General features: G+C 42.6%; 1 protein-coding gene across 2 annotated transcripts in view; it reads left to right on the forward strand.

Annotated features, from left to right (window-relative positions):
• Positions 1–17,164, forward strand: part of TFB2M (transcription factor B2, mitochondrial) — a 433,306-nt gene that overhangs the window by 330,504 nt on the left and 85,638 nt on the right. The gene's annotated exons all lie outside the window — the stretch shown is intronic.

Here is a 17,164-nt window from a genome sequence, read left to right on the forward strand (position 1 = left end):
TTTTTTCCTTTGCTGTTTTCATATTTTGCTTGAACATCATAATTAGAGAAATGGCTTTAAGAATAAGGCTGTACAGTACTGTTAAGGATTAAAGTCTTGTAGTTTGTTATAGTAAGATGTTAATTTTTACACCATGTAATGTTTTTGGCAATTCAGTCTGTTCTGTTTGGAAAATAATTCCACAAGATATGTTTTTGTTGGCAGTCTGATTGTCAAACATTTGTCCGAATATATGCACACTGTTCAAATGAAGGCTGTAACACGATAGGGACATAGCCAGAAATTTGCAACTATGTGCATGAGCTGTGTTTCAGTATTGTACCCACTAAAAAGGGTATAGGTGGCATGCACAGCCTTATTCCACCTCTCAGCCCTCCATCTCTGAGGTATGGGACATTATTTCTTATGTGGAACATTTACTAACAGTTTCAGCTGGGAAACTGACAGCATGGTTAAAATCTGTTACTTTATACTTGCAGAAAAGTTCTTTTGATGAATTCAGTATTATTTGCTGTGGATACTAGTTAGTTTTGTAGCAGTGATTATAGGAAACCTTTTCAGTGCAGGGGAATGTGGACTTTTTAAAACTCAAAATGAGGAACATTCCTTATAATATATAATTGAGAGATATGCCCCCCCCCGCCCCCAAAATGTAAAAGTCATGCTACGGCATTACTGATGTTTTGGCAGTACATTAACTCCTTGTGCACATCAGACTGATGTCTGGTTACAATGCTGCTTTGCAAGAAGTCTGTATGATAGTTGGTAGAACTGGCATAATAATAGTACTGTGACAAGCTGCTGTACCACATCTCTCTACCCAGTCCCACTGAGGTACGTTAACACCATTACTGATATTCATAAATCATCTGTACCATAGAGACCCACTCTCACAAGTGATAATACTAACAAGCATCAAGTACTATACAGCATGGCAGACAGGCCCACAGAGGTCCATTTTTTTCAGCAACATCAGTTATTTGTATGCAGCCAAGCATGGCCATCACAAAATTTGCATTCTGCCACATCCAGAATAACAATTCTAGGTTCATAGGTAGGTACTAGGCTATTGGCACTAGGGCCTATATAAGCCTAGCCAAAAAGGTACCCAAGAAAATTATTTTTCTGTGCCCCTGTCGAGCAGAGCCACAGAAGTCATCCTGGGGTAAATTTCCTATTTCCCATCCAATCATCAAGATTTTTTTGAAGAGTGCTAATGAGGAGCTTTGTTTGATATAGATAGGTAGTTTGTTCCAGAGTATGGGAAGTCTCTGGGACAGGACTCTATACCTCCAGCATGTTCTGTTTATTGTTGTGACAAGGTTTAGGTCCCTAGAGCATGTAGCTCTGAGGGATTGGGATTTCTTTTAAGTGGAGCATGTCCAACAGCTCTGGGTTTGACATAGCTTTGTATGTTAGGCAGAGATCGCCTCTGAGTAGGTGATATGCAACAGAGTAAAGATGACGTTTTTTGAGATGGTCTGCGTAGGGCATCTGTTTGTGGCCGGTAATCCTCTTTGTGAGGTATTTCTGTGGCCTTTCCAGTTATTGTTGATGTCTTGTGAGGTGTATATCAAAAGAGGTGCTGTATTCTTTAATGGGTCTAATGAGTGACGAGTAGAGGGAAGCAATGACCTTTTTTTTCCTGGATGAGAAACCTTTTGTGATGAGGTGTGCCATGTAGAAGAATTTCCTGACTACTGTGGTGATGTGATCAAAGGAGAGACTACTGTCCACCTGTGTCCCAAGGTCTCTTGGACTTTCGGTGTTAAGTAGGCTACCACCTATGTGGTAGTTCATGATTACAGTGTTTTTACCAAAGAGGATGACAGTGAACATTTTGGCATTGAGCTTGAGGTCATGACTTTGGCACCAGGCATCTGTCTCAGTGAGGCCGTTTTGTAGGATGTCCACATCGTTAGAAGTTTCGATTATGGCTCCTAGTTTGCAGTCATCTGTGAACTTCGTTAGCTAAAGATCTTCTGTGTTAGCCTGTACTTCAGAGAAGTAGATAGCAAACAGGAGAGGCCCCAGGACTGAACCCTGTGGTACACTTCACTGGTCTGAAGTCAGATTTGGAGTCTGTTCCTTTCACAGTGTGGGTTCTGTCAGTGAGCCAGTTGGCAACCCATCTTGTGACATAGGGATTTATGCCTAATTTAGTGAGTTTATCTATAATTCCAGAGTGGGGGATGGTGTCGAAAGCCTTGGTGAAATCTAGATAGACTGTGTGAACCACCTTATCCTCATCTAACGTTTTGGTGACTGCTTCAATGAAGTCTGTCAGGTTTAGGAGACATGCTCTGCCTTTTACAAACCCAAACTGGTGGGGTCCAGAGTTTGGAGATACCAATGTCTTTTACAAGTTCCATGATGCGTTCCATGACCTTGCAGACCAGGCTCGTCAGGCTAACGGAGCGGTAGTTCCTGGGGTCCGTGGTGGCTCCCCCTTTTTGGAGTGGGATAACAGTCGCTGTCCGTTATTTAGTGAGCACAAAGTATGAGGTTGAGGCTATGATTGAACATGGTACTTAGGTGGGGTGCCAGTTGGTTCTGTAGTTCGTGTAGAACGCAGCCTTGGATGTTGTCAGGTCCCATGGATGCTGTGTTCTAGGTTTTGGAAAGTGTGGTTTTTACCTGTGCAACCGTGATTACAAGAACTTTGCATTCTTCCGGTATAAAGATGGGCCCTTTACTGGGTGAGAGGGGGATAAAGTTAGCACTGAACCTATCTTCCAGGATGTTGGCAATATCAGTTGGTTCTGTATATTTAGTGCCATTGTGCTGTAACTCAGAGCCATACCGTAACTAAGTGACCAGTTTACATTTTTAGTTAAAGCAAACCTTGTTGTCCCAGCACAAGCAGTGTACTCTAACAATCTACTACAGCCAAAGTGACAATATCACAACCAGAGTTACAGTATTAACATCATAACAGTGTCCAGCTTGGATTTTAGTACTTAAGATAATCGGGCCAGTAAACCACAGACAAAAATAAGTAGCTGTTGCACTATTATGACTGCAACCAACAACAGGTATTGGACCCAATGGCACAAAAAAGGCTTGATACAAAAAAGTACTTTGACCTCGAACTTTAGCGTAATAAACTTTATTTCCACAATTTCATCTTAAGACTTCCTCAGAACAAATTTCCATGATACAAAAAGACCATATTTATACATTCAAACCAATTAAGTTAAACTTCAGTTACTTAATTAACCAATCAAATGTCTAATTAAAAAACTAAATGCTGAATAAAATCTTTGAGATACCTGCTAATAAAAAATATATATTTTTTTAAAAAATATATTTTTATTACACACGTTTAACAGTCTCTCTTTTAAAAACACTTTATATTGATAGATTTGTTTAAACCAGTTTTTTAATCAGCTTCTAGTCTAATCTGCCATCTTCTTCCTTTTCTTTTGGCTTTTCCCGGTTAGGGGTCGCCACAGCGGATCACCTGTCCGCTCATGATTGGCAGTGGAGTTTTTACGGTGTTGAGTTGCCAGCCCAACCTTCCACAGAAGGCACACGCACGCACTCACCTAGGGCAAGTTTAGAGTGTCCAATCCACCTACAGCATGTCTTTGGGATGTGGAAGAAAACCGGAGCACCCAGAGGAAACCCACTCGACCATGGGGAGGACATGCACCACCACGGCCACCCCTAGTCTAATCTGCCATAAAGTTTCTTTTTGTTCTAAGTCATTTTTGTAAACCCCCCCCCCCCATTTAAACAAATCTAGCCATATAAACTGTTTTTTAAAAGATAGAAGGTTAAAAGTGTGCAAATAATAAAAATATATATTTTAAAAATATATAAATATATAAAATATATAAATATATATTTTTTATTAGCAGGTATATCTTAAGATTTTATTCAGCATTTAGTTTTTTTAATTGGATATTTGATTGGTTAATTAAGTAATTGAAGTTTAACTTAATTGGTTTGATTGTATAAATATGGCCTTTTTGTATCATGGAAATGTGTTCTGAGGAAGTCTTAAGACAAAAGCGTGGTAATAAAGTTTATTATACTAAAGTTCGAGGTCGAAGAACTTTTTTATATTGAGCCTTTTTGTGCCATTGGGCTCAATACCTGTTGTTGGTTGGTGTGTGTTGGTACTGGGTTGTTTTACCAGTTTGACTCTTATGACTGCAGTTAGATCAGGAACAAAATTTTACTGGCTAAAAGATCTGGGTTAATCTAGCTGCCACTAATGCAACTGCACTATGTAACTTGGCACACAGTCATTCCCTTGCATTGAGCTTGTGATATTATATTAAACATCAAAATGCATCCATCCTCACCCCCTTTTCCCATTTTTGCACATAGGATCAGTGTGTCACTTCAACAGTGGCAATCATCTAGAGCCAAGATTTACACCGCCGGGTAGCTAGCCCTGAAGTGGTAGTTCATCCATACCACACACACACACATACATACCTAGGGCCAGTTTAGTGTGTCCAGTCCACCTTTTGCATGTCTTTGGAATGTGGGAGGAAAGCAGAGCACACAGAGGAAACCCAAGTGAACACAGGGAGGACATGCAGACTTCGCACCGAAGGCACCCCAACCGAGAATTGACCTGCAGAACTTCTTGCTGTGAGGCAATGCTAACCACTGCACCACCCTCAAAACAAAAATAAAAAAAACAGCCTTAAAACACAAGGTTTTTTACAGTTATAACAAGATGGAGTTTGTGCTTCAGCTTTCAAAACAACATAAACTAGTCATTACTGTACCCATATATGAATTCAGTTAACGGTTACAGAAGTTGTGCTTTGGCTTTCCAAAGATGGCCATTATCTGACTTATTCACACTAAACTGTTCATAAGAATAGCATTAATTTGTCTTTTACTCAGACGTCAACAGATGTCATAAATCAGCAAAATCCTTTTAAGCTGCACTCCCAAAACACCTAAGTGTAATAGCCTGCTTTCAAAAAGTAACTGCACTATTGTCTACCTAGTAATGTGCCTACCTTCTTGTATACCAAAATCCTTTCTAATATCCTAAAGTTCCTGTAGTTGTACTCTCCATTCTCTGTCCAAAGGCCTGCTAATAAATTCATAATTACAACTTTCAGAGGTCATAATGTCTTCAATGCTTGTATCCCTCTGAGAGATTTGGAATAGTCAGGGAAACAAATAGCTAGAATCATATATTTCAAATTACCAGTGTTGTCATCCAAAGATAGCCGCCTTCTGTGTATCCCTCTTTCAGACTGGGACTAAAACGATGGAACAAATAACAGAGTAATGTATTTCAACATGTTGTTGTCTGATGTACATACACTGGTTTGCCATCAAAATTTCAAAAGGCTGTTTCTCGAACAGCGTGTGGCCGAAAGTACGTTTTCAAAGTTTCACAATGCTAAACTGGGATAATAAGAAATCATAATGAAAGTAAAGCTTGATTTGTTGTTATGGGTTCGGCATTGTGAATGGGGACCGCAGTACAGTGAGGATTTGGGAATTTACCCTTTTCCTCACTGTAGTGGTAAATATAATTTGCATAGGCTGTGGAGGGCAGCCCCCCCACATGGGGGTATAGGAGGGCTTGCCTCCCTGCTAAAATGTAAAAGGACATTCAGACCTTCAGAACCGGAAGTCTTTTATGTCAAATTTTAGTCATGTTTCTGACGTTCGACATTTATTCTAGATGTTTTTTGTTTTTGTATAAGGCATTGTATTTTGGTCTTTTGCTTAAAAAAATGTTTTGTCTTTGAAATTTTGTATGGTAAGCTGCATACACACCACATGCCTAATTGCCCCATACCCAAAAGGTAGTCACCTGTATACATACCTGACATTTAATTATGAAAAAATCAGAATACAGTGATGTACTCCAATTTATTTCACCTAGACAGGATGTAATGGCCTTCAGTGCAAGTGTTTGGGGTTTGATTAATAGGGAAATGACCACTTGGACTCCAGCCCACACACAAGAGATAGCGACCTACCTTCTGTGCACACCTCAGAACGTTGTCAGTTTTAGACTAGGCAAAGTTCATGTCAGAGATCCCCTACTAAGCCTGTGTTATATGATGCATGCAATTTAATTCTTATTTTTGAAAGTTAATGACTCATTTGTGTTCTATTTTTTTTTTACTGAAATCCAGAAGTGTTACATATGTGCCTACCAATACTGAGTGTATTTCAGAGAAACATTTCTAATACTCTGTTTGCAGGCATACACACGCGCACACACCTAAACTTAGACAGTACTCTCTGCACCACTATATCACTGATCAGTTGCTTTCACAAACATCCTGCCTAGACCTCCACAAAGAATTATTATGAAGAATACTGATTTCCAGCTTTGCTGGAAATTGAAAGAAATCGAACAACGTGTTACTCTTAAACACACAGCAGCACCCCAAACATAAGCACATGCATACAAGCACAAGTCACAGCCATGAATGTTGCACATCATGTTGGTAGATATGTTATGATATGTGACATTGCTCCTGCCATACCAGATCAGAAGTTGCTTAACAGTACTCAAACAGCAGCAGGAGTAAACCACTTTTATACATGGATAGCCTCTGTACTCGTCAGTTATAGCCAGTATATTGACTGTATATACCTCAGATGTGTTGAGTTGATTAAAAATGGCAAATGTAAACTGTTCGCAGTTGTTTTACGCAAATATGTACTACTTCCTCAAAGCCAAACTAATGACTGATCTGATGTTAATTTTCATTCTGTCGTCACCTGATAGGTTCAGATCCAATCCCTTGGATCTTATTCAGCTGTTGCTAAAGCTCGTGGCAACCAAGAACTCTCTAGCTTCTCCCTTACCCACAGTGCACCACCCCCAATTACCTCAGATCTCGTTTGTCACATTTCAGTGAAAGATGTGGATGTTCTTCGTGTTTCACTGTTGCAGTCCTCACATTTGGGTTATCTGCTTGCAGTAGACCTCAGTCGGCCTGGTTATCAAAGTCTTGGGTCCTGCGTCGGTTGCTGTCTCATCTTCCATGACTTCAGGTAGTCAGGGGTATAAAGCATGCAGCCGACGCCATTACATCAGTCTTTCTTGCCGTGCGGTGCCCGAAGCAGAAGCAGTTCGCAAGTGCCAGTCGGCCGACTCCTGAAATTTTCGTTTTCAAGTTTCAGAACCAAAGTCTTCAACTAAAGCTAAGTACCCCGTTGGGGAAACTTTTTCTTGCTCTAAACCGATGTCAGTAAAAGTCAATAATTGTATTTCTTGTGGAACGCAAATACCTCATAAAGATTTTCATTCATACTGTTTCCTTACCTAGGCCCTGACCATGACGTACCTCGCTGTCAGTTTTGTGCCTTATTTAGACAACGAACTATTCATCGTTGGTATATTTACGCTTCTAAATATTTTGGTACTCTGTTCAATTATCCAGATATGTCTTCGGTAAGCCATCCGACTACCGACATTCCAAAAAAACGCAAAGATAAAGACAGACAGGCTGCCTAGGTCCAAAGCTGCCGACGACGCTTCTCCTAAGCTAGTCTCCAGTTTGCTGGTACTCAGTAAGGCGCTTTCACAGCCCCTGATACCTGCAACTTCAGATTCCCAGGCCTCTACTGAGACCCATTCAGAGTCCGGTGTGCCGCGAGATGCTTGAACTGTGGAATGTGTGGATGTCTCTACCTTGGATGGGTCCGGAGCCACTGTGCAGACACCGGCTTCTGAGGGTGTATTCAGGCCTACTGACTTGCATATTAAACTGACGCCATCTTCTTCTTCAAGGTCTAAAACTCGAACCATGCCCAGAAAACCAACGCCCAGACCACATGGTTAGGCCTCTATGCCTAAAAAACAAACGATAAGAATGGCTGAAGACCTTATTACTTTAATCAGGGGAAGCCAGCCTTCCCCCTCTAAGAGACCTAGGACTGAATTTGCTTATGATACTTCTAATCAGGATTCTGAAACTTCTCTTTCCTCTGATGACCAGGATTTACCCTTATCTACCTATGAGGATTCTGATGCAGAGGACTCTATTCCCTCTGCTTCCCCTCCAGAGGATTTCTTGTTTGGTGAAACCCTGCATACTCTTAGGGAGTATTTTCACTGGGAAAGCCAGGATTACTCTGAGTCTAAAAAGAGGCTTAGGGATTTCTTACTCCTGCCCCAACACAGGCCTTTACCTATCCCTTGTTGATGATGCCTTTTCAGAATCTAGCTTGGTCCCTGACTCTCTACCTCCTGCTCCCAGAAAACCTGATAGATATTACAGGCTTCCTGACTCTCACAAGTTCCTTTTTAAAAATTCTACTGCGGATCCTGAGACCATTTCACAGGGACCCAAGGGCATTAAGGCTACTATTCCCAAAAGTCCTACCCCATCTGATAGAAATTCCAGGGCGCTGGATAGATGGGGTAAGAAGGTATACACTTCTGCAGCCTTGGCCATTAGGGCCTTAAACTGCCAGTGTCATATGTTACAGTATCAGCAGCATATTATTGGATTGCTTAAACAGAAAATTTAGTTGATTCCTGACTGTGCTGAAAATAAGGATTTACAGGATTTAATGCATTCTGCTGAACAAGTTGGAAAACATACTTTGCAAAGTGGTTTTGATTCACTAGAAGCATCTTGCAGGGCTGCTGTCACTGGGTCTGTACTTAGAAGGCATGCTTGGCTTAAGGAGCAATCTTTGCCAGATCATGTTAAAGCTAAATTGCTGGATGCTCCCTTAAATCAGGACCGCCTGTTTGGCAACAAAGTAGAAATAGTACTTAAAAAGATGGAGGAAAAAGTTAAATCTATGCAAACTGTTAAAGATTTCCTACAAGTACAGCCTCCAAGATTTAGTAGGCATTGGCCCTCTAAGAATTGGTCCTTTCCTGCCTCTTCCACACCTTCTCAGTCCAAAAACAGAACCAGCAGAACACCCAGGCTTCAGTCCCAGGGTACGCACAGGACTAAGCAGTAGGGGGCTTCCACTTCCAAATCAGGGAGTAGTAAGACTCCCCCTATGGTAAACTGTCTCAATGACTTAACTTTAAAACTACCAAGCCCTTCTCAACTGACTGCTCCTTTTATGGGGAAAGATTGCTCTGCAGGCAAAAAACTGGGAACTCATTATCCAGGACAAATGGGTTTTAAATATAGTTTCCCAAAGATACAGATTTCACTTTCACACGTTACCAACCCCTAACGGTTGGCCAGATCTACCCCCAAATCAGTGGGCAGAGGCTCAAAAGCAAGTACTATCTCTCTCTCTTAAGCATAAAGGCTATTCAAACTGTACCAGAAGAGGAAAAGGGACAAGGTTTCTACTCAAGAATTTTCCTGGTACCCAAAAAAGACAACTCATGGCGTCCTATCCTGGACCTTTCTATCCTAAACACTTTTTTGGTGATCCCAAAATTCAAGATGCTAACCCTTCGTCAGTTGCTTCCTATGCTAGGCAAGGATGCCTGGTTGGCAACACTGGATTTAAAGGACGCCTACCTGCACATCCCAATCAGGGAATCTTGCAGAAGATATCTACGCTTCAAAGCAGGCTACATGCACTGTCAGTTCTCTGCACTGCTCTTTGGCTTATCTACTGCGCCCAGGGTATTCACAAAATGCTTAGCTCCAGTCATTGCATTTTGAAGGCAAAGAAATATTCAAATATACCCATACCTGGACGATTGTCTAATTCAGACAGAAAGCCAGAACATACTTTTGAATCATCTGGCATTTGTACAAAAGGTGCTAACTTGTTTGGAGTACACCATAAACGAAAAGAAATCACATTTTGTACCCTGTCAACAAATTGTATTCCTGGGAGCAAGCTTGAATACAACTTCCCAGAAGGCTTTCCTCATGCCAGAGAAACAAATTCATTTGACAACTTACTTCAAACTAATGGCCACAAAAACCTTGCTATCTGCAAGGCAAATACTGCAAGCCTTGGGGTTCATGGCCTCCTGTATTCTTCTAATTCCATATGCAAGACTGCATATGAGGAAACTACAATGGCATCTAAAAAGCCTATGGTGTCAACATTCTCAGAATATAGAAGCAATGATTCCTATCATACCTTGCCTACAGTTAGAGTTCCTTTGGTGGGCAGAGGCCTGCCACCAGAACAAGGGACTACCATTCACTCTACTCCCTGCCACACAAACCCTAACAACAGACGCATCAGACTATGCATAGGGGGCTCACCTGGCAGGGAAGTGCATTCAGGGCAAATGGAACCCAAGTCAATTGCACCTGCATATCAATCAAAAAGAAATGTTAGCTGTACAGAATGCTCCGACAGCCTTCAAGGACCACATTCTTCCAGGACAATTAATGGTAAAGACGGACAACACCACTGTTATGTCGTACATAAACAAGCAGGGGGGTACCCATTCATACCCCCTCTGCAGACTAGCCATGGCTCTGTGGAATACAGCCTTGAGCTACCAAGTGCATCTACAGGCTCAATTCCTGCCAGGAAAGCTAAATACACTGGCAGACGAGCTAAGCAGAAATCTCATGGACCCACACGAGTGGAAACTGGAACCAAAGACTTTCAACATGTTGATAAATGGGGGAGCCCAGATATAGACCTGTTTGCCTCCCCCCAAAACTACCAATTGGACAAATTCTGCACAAGGACTCCCCACAAACAAGCTTGGAAAGTGGGTGCCCTTTCCTTCAATGGAAAAAAATCTATCAGTTTATGCCTTTCCTCCTCTGCCTCTCCTCACCAAAGTACTACTAAAGATCAAACAGGACAAACCAAGGATGATATTGATTGCACCAGATTGGCCACGCCAACGCTGGTACCCCTCTTGCACAGTGTGTCACTGCTGGCTCCATGGCACCTGCCTCAGACCCCTACCCTGCTGTCCCAGCAGGAGGGCCAGATTCTGCATCCTTAGCTTCAAACCCTGAACCTGGCAGCCTGGCTAATTACCTAATAACTCCGTTACCATCCGTCAGTAAACCAAGTGTTGGATGTTATTTTGGAGGCAAGGAGGCCTAGTACTAGAAAATCTGCAAAAGATTTTGCTCCTGGAACCAAACTCAAGGGATGGGCACAGCAGCACCCAATTTACCTCAGATTCTTCAATACTTAACTGAGATTCTTCACAAGGGCCTTTCTTTTTCCTCCATCAAAATTCATGCCTCAGCCATTTCAGCTCATTACAACACAGAACCATCCCTGTTCTCTCATCCACTGCTCAAGCAGTTCCTCAGAAGGGCCAAAAACTTAAGACCACCCAGGAGAGCCCCAACTCCAGCTTTGGGACCTTAACTTTGTATTGGAAAAACTCACTTTACCTCCTTTTGAGCCAGCTGCAAGTGCAGTGTTAAAATTCCTTTCTTGGAAAACAGCCTTCCTTTTAGCAATCACTTCAGCAAGAAGGGTATCTGAAGTACAGGCCCTTATGACAGTGGAGCCTTTCCTCATCTTTCATGCGGACAGGATGTCCCTCAGGACCAGTCCCTCCTTCATGCCCAAGGTAGTATCCAATGTGGCTCTTAATCAGTCCATTAATTTGCCAACCTTCTTTTCTAATCCACAGAACAAAGGGGAACAGATACTGCACTCATTAGATGTGCACAGACAACTTAGATTTTAATTGGACAGGACTAAACCTCAAAGGAAATCTGAACAACTGCTGGTGGCATTTGCTGCAGGGGCAGAGGGGAAGGCCATTTCAAAGCAAACCATTTCTAAATGGATAGGCCATTACATTCATTTCTGCTGTAAGCACCATGGAAAACCTATCCCACAGGGGATAAGACCACACTCAACCAGGACTGCATCTACCTGTACAGCCTTTCTCAGAGGTGTCCCTACCAGGGACATCCTAGAAGCTGCTACCTGGAATTCTGTACATACTTTCACCAGGCATTACCATTTGCCAATTTTCTCTAAATCCAGAGCTGGCTTTACCACTGCAGTCTTGCAGGGGCTTATAGCTGGTCCTAATGCTATCTGAATTCCTCCTCTCATCCTTAGCTTTGGGAATCTACCCAAATGTGATGACTGCAACAGTGAAACACGCAGAACATAGTACAGTTGGGTACACTTACCATAAGTGTAAATGTTCGAGTGTATTCACTGTTGCAGTCCTGGTTATCCTCCCTCCAGCCCCCTGACTTCTTTTGGCTATACCTCTATTCTCCTTTACTATGCTTAAAAGCTTTTTGGTGTATTTGCTTTTTTGTTGGAGGTATACCCTTGCGCATATATATATATATATATATATATATATATATATATATATATATATATATATATATTTAATTACTTCCCATTAGGGGGCACCTGACATCTGGGACAAGAAAAACTGATGTAATGGCGTCGGCTGCATGCTTTATACCCCTGACTACCTGACGTCATGGAAGATGAGACAGCAACCGACGCAGGACCCAAGACTTTGATAATCAGGCCGACTGAGGGCTGCTCCAAGCAGATAACCCAAATGTGATGACTGCAACAGTAAAAACACTCAAACATCTACATTTATGTTAAGTGTACCCAACTGTACTTTTCCAGCACTGAAGTTATTTTTTGAGTTAAGTTTGTAAAAATGTATTTTATTACTTCAATTATCTTTATTTGGTTTGTGTCCCCCTTACCTATTGTACAATTATTTGCATGTGTTCTACTATTTGTAATATTTTCTGCTCTTCTTTTACTTTGCATACTTCTTGATACTATTGTTAGTATGCTTTCTATAGTACTACATTTTATGTAGGTTTTCTTCTGATACCATCGTTGGTAGTTGTCCTTTATTCTCCATTATTTCATTGTCTCTGTTAAAAAGGTAAAAAAAAAAAAAAGGTAGTAGAAATAGTTGTTCATTTTTTTCTCCTTTTGACTATCTTTACTGTTTTCAGTATGGCAGACAAGGCTCTGGTGGGTTTTAAAAAATATACTATCGACATAAGCTCCCCTTCTCAGAAGCCATTGATTCAACCCCAGGGCTTTGGTGGAGCACAAAATCAAATTGATTTTAAAGGGCCTTTTGCCATCATCTTTTGGAGAGGCTATATCTGGAGATAAAAACACTCTAAGCCCTCATCTCCAAAGCTTTCATCATCATCTTTTGCTTCAGAATCTTCAAAGAAAAGGACTCACAAAGATCTGATTTCATCCTGAGATCCAAAAAAAGCTGAAAATGTCTTATCTGACTCCTTCAGGTGTGAAGAAGCCAAAATGAACTTATCCGACCTTCTCGGATCCAGCAGAATCCAAATCAGAGTCAATTGTTGCTGGTCCATCAGCACAGACTATTTTACCAAGGACTCTGTATTCACCTTTGGTGGATCCAGTACCCTCCAGGGTAGCTTGCCCATTTCTGGACAGACCCAGGTCCCCTTCGGTGTTTTCCACTCATTCTTCCAGACGTCTCAGAGAGGAAGATGTGGAAATAGTGGTATGGAAGATTCTCTTGACGCGGGGTCAGATGGGTGTCCCCTTGGCTCCTGCTCCTCTGGGTCAGGAGGTCCGTTTTTCTGTTACACCCCCACTACAAGTTCTTCCTTTGACTCCTTCAGTGGTCTTAGAGACTATGGATCCTAGCTGCCTGGATTTGAGGCTTGCTGTATCCTCTGATCCTAAGCTTATTCTGAGCACTCCAATCCCATTAGATCTGGAGAGCTCTCAGAACCAAAGCTTCCCTGTCAGATCTGAGGTGTTGCAGTCGGCTCTGAGGCTTTCAGAGCCATCTATGCCCTTCAGATCCTTGGTGTTGGACAGCTTGACTCCATCTTCCACCTCAGGAATTTTACCTTCGAAGTGGGGAAGGGCCACGGTTCAGAAACTTGCCTTCTGGGATCTGAGGTCTTTCCTTTCGGGGGGCAATCTGCTTTCTAGGTTGTGAAGAGAGTTTTCACTGCCTCAACAGAAAGGATTGATCCAACCGCCTCCGGTCCTAGATCTTCAACCCCGATGTCTCAACATTCAGAGTCTCTCCAAATCTTTCCACATGGACAGCCAGTAGCAAGACCCAAGGTTTCCCCACAGGGAATCTTGATGATTTCTTCTTCTGATACCTCTCCAGATCATCCCACAGAGGAGGTCTCTAAGAAGAAGAAGATGTGCAATAGGAAGCAGCTAGACTCTCAAGAGGAGTTCATCACAGAAGATACTGATTTCAATGAAAGTGAAGGGTCCCCACAGTCACATCCTGAAGATGTCTCATTTGGAAACATCCTTGAAATTCTTAAACAGAGAGGCGGCTGGTTGCCCAGCAACCCTTTGTCTGAGGAGTCCATATTCCTGGAGGTCTTTGGTACTGGACCATCGACCTCCTTGCATGACTCTGCCTGCCAGTGAGCTCATTGAGTTGATCTCTCGGCAGGTGTGGAAGGAACCTGACACCATTGAACTCATACTTTAAAGACCAGATAAAATTATAGCACCATCCGTGGGCAAGCAGTTTTGGGGAAAAGTGGTGCCAGTTGATGTCATGGTCTTAGCAGTGGCCACCAAAAAGGAACTGGCTGAGGAGTGTTCCACTGTCCATACCCCCAACAGGGAGTTGCGGCCGATGGACAGATTTGGGAAGCATGCCTGTGCTTCAGTGGCCTTTGCTTTAAGGTCTCTGAATTATTTGGCACACTTTACAAGACTTCAGAGGGATTTGATTAAGGAGTTGTCACATACCCTCTCAGGAGCTGTTTCTGAAGAAGTTCAGTCATCTGTGACTTCTCAATTGGCTACCCTGCAATCCATTTCTAAACCCTGCATGAGGTTAGTTTCGCATATAGCAGAAGGAACATCAAGAGCAACTGGTTCGGGCATTTCCATTAGGAGGCATGCCTGGATGTACTTGTGTGATTTTGCCTAGCCCTTCAAGTCCTTGTTTGTCACTGCTCCCTTTGATGGCACGTCTTTGGCCCCAAGGTAAAGGGCACACTATGCAGGTGTGAAAAGGATGGAAAGACCCTGTCTGCTGTGGGTGTACATTTTTTGAACCCTCAAAGATCCTTTGCCAGGAATCAGTGGAGTGGTCAAAAGATGTGGTTCAAAAAGTCTCTGGCTCTATTCCAAGATGCACATGGAGGAGATTTCCCCAGAGGCAGAGGAAGGAACTCCTAATGGACAATGATGCCCATGTGGCAAAGGTGGCCTACAAAACAAGGGGTCCAGAGTCTCCTCCTTTGACGGACCCTGCCAGCACTCCTGAAAGGAGGCCCTATTGCCTACCTCTGGAGGCAGTCGAAGGACATTTATCCATGCATCAGAAAGCATGGCTAGACTTAGATACTTGGGTGCAGAAGATTATTTCCAGAGGTTATAGAATTCTCTTTTCCCTTCCTCCCTCCAAACTCAAGAGAAATCCCTGATGTTCCACCCAGTAAGAGGGAACAAGCAGCAATTCAAATTCAAATACTTCTAGAAAGAGTCATCCAAGAGGTCCCACCAAACCCGATAGAATCCAGAACTTACTCAAGGTTCTTTTCAGTGTCAAACAAAACAGGGGATTGGAGACCCACTTTGGATCTTACCAATTTAAACAAGCCAGTTCAATGAACCAAGTTTTGGATGGTCACAGTTCAGTCCATTCTTCACTTCTGGCAAGGATGACTGTATGTGTTCAATAGACCTACAGGATGTGTACTGTCATATAAAGATGAACAGACCATCCAGAAGGTAATTATGCTTCTGGCTGGGAGCCAGTCCTTACCAGTTCAGAGTTCTGCCCTTTGAACTCACCACAGCCCCCAGGGTGTTTACCAAATGCATGACAGTAGTAGAAGCTCACTTGAGACTTCAAGGATTCCGGGTGTTTCCATGTCTAGATGACTGGCTGATTTCTGCTGTGACCAGGCATCAGTTGATAAGGTCAAGAGATCAGGTTCTCCAGACATGCTCTCTTCTGGGAATAGATTGACTCAAATTCTCATGGACATTTGCTTCCCTTCATTGTACTCTCATTGTAAAGTGTATGTAGGCCTACTACTGCTTCTAGCAAGCATGCAGTGTTGCTGATTGCATTTTTATTTACTTGTATGTACTTTTTCACAACCGTTTGTCTGTAATTTAAATATTGCTTTTGTGGAGTTTTTCTCCGTGGGCCTTCTCTAAAAAAGGGCTTATGCTCAGTCGGATGCTCCCGGTCAGCAAATGTCAAATAAATAAAATAAATAACCATAAACTGCAAAAAGTCTCATCTAAAACCAAGCCAGAGTCTAGAATTCATAGGAGTGATACTCAACACAAAGTCACCGTAGTTTTACTACTGCCCTTGAGTTCAGACCATTAGATCACAGGTCAGAAAGATAAAATGCAGTACCACCTGGTCCTTCAAGCTCTGGGTTCATTGGCAGTGGCAATGACATTAGTACATTTAGCCATATTTTACATGAGATTTCTTCAGTGGATGCTAGCTACATAATCGTTAATACTTTACCAGCCCATGTCTTATTAGATAAGAATCACTCAGACATGCAAGAGAGATCTCAGGTGGTGGATTTGATCATATTAGGTTCTGCAAGGCTGTCCATTTATTCCCCCTCAGCCCAAGGCCAAAGTGAACATGGATGCTTCCCAGCTGGGGGGGGGGGGGGGGGGGGGCATTTTCTGGGGAAAACCATCCAAGGCACTTGATCTCCCGAAGAGGCCAACTTACACATCACCGTCCTAGAGAGGAGAGCAGTGCTTTTAGCAATGCGTGCCTTCCAGAATGCTCTCCCTTTGGGACTATTACAGTTCAAACAGACAACACGTCAGTAGTTTAGTACATCAACCAGCAAGAGAGGGACTAGAATCCTACCCCTTGTGTCGAAGCTGTCAAGAGGATGGCAGTGGGCGATCTCGTCCAACTGCTTTCTGTAGCAATGCATATTCCGGGGAAATACAGTGTTGATAGCAGACAAACTGAAAAGGTGCATTCTTCTACATCACAAAAGGTCCCTCAACAAGAAAGGCACAGAAATAATTTTCCGTCAATGGGGCCAGCCTTGCTGCAATCTTTTTTTCACCCCTCTAAACAACAAATGCAGCTGCTACTCTGCCCTAATCCCCTATAGGGGGCATCTCCAAGGGATGCTCTACTTCACAATTGGCCCCCCAGTCTACTCTGCTCTTCCACCCATACTGCTAATGCTGAAATTCCTTCAGAAAGCTGCCATGTTGAAGAGCAAAGATATCTTCATTGCACCTTACTGGTCTCGACAGATTTGGTTCCCCTTCCTTCAGCCTCACTTGTTTCACCAACCTTGGA

This window comes from Protopterus annectens, chromosome 1.part0 (assembly GCF_019279795.1).
Source record: "Protopterus annectens isolate FY-2018-M chromosome 1.part0, PAN1.0, whole genome shotgun sequence".
NCBI lineage: Eukaryota > Metazoa > Chordata > Ceratodontiformes > Protopteridae > Protopterus > Protopterus annectens.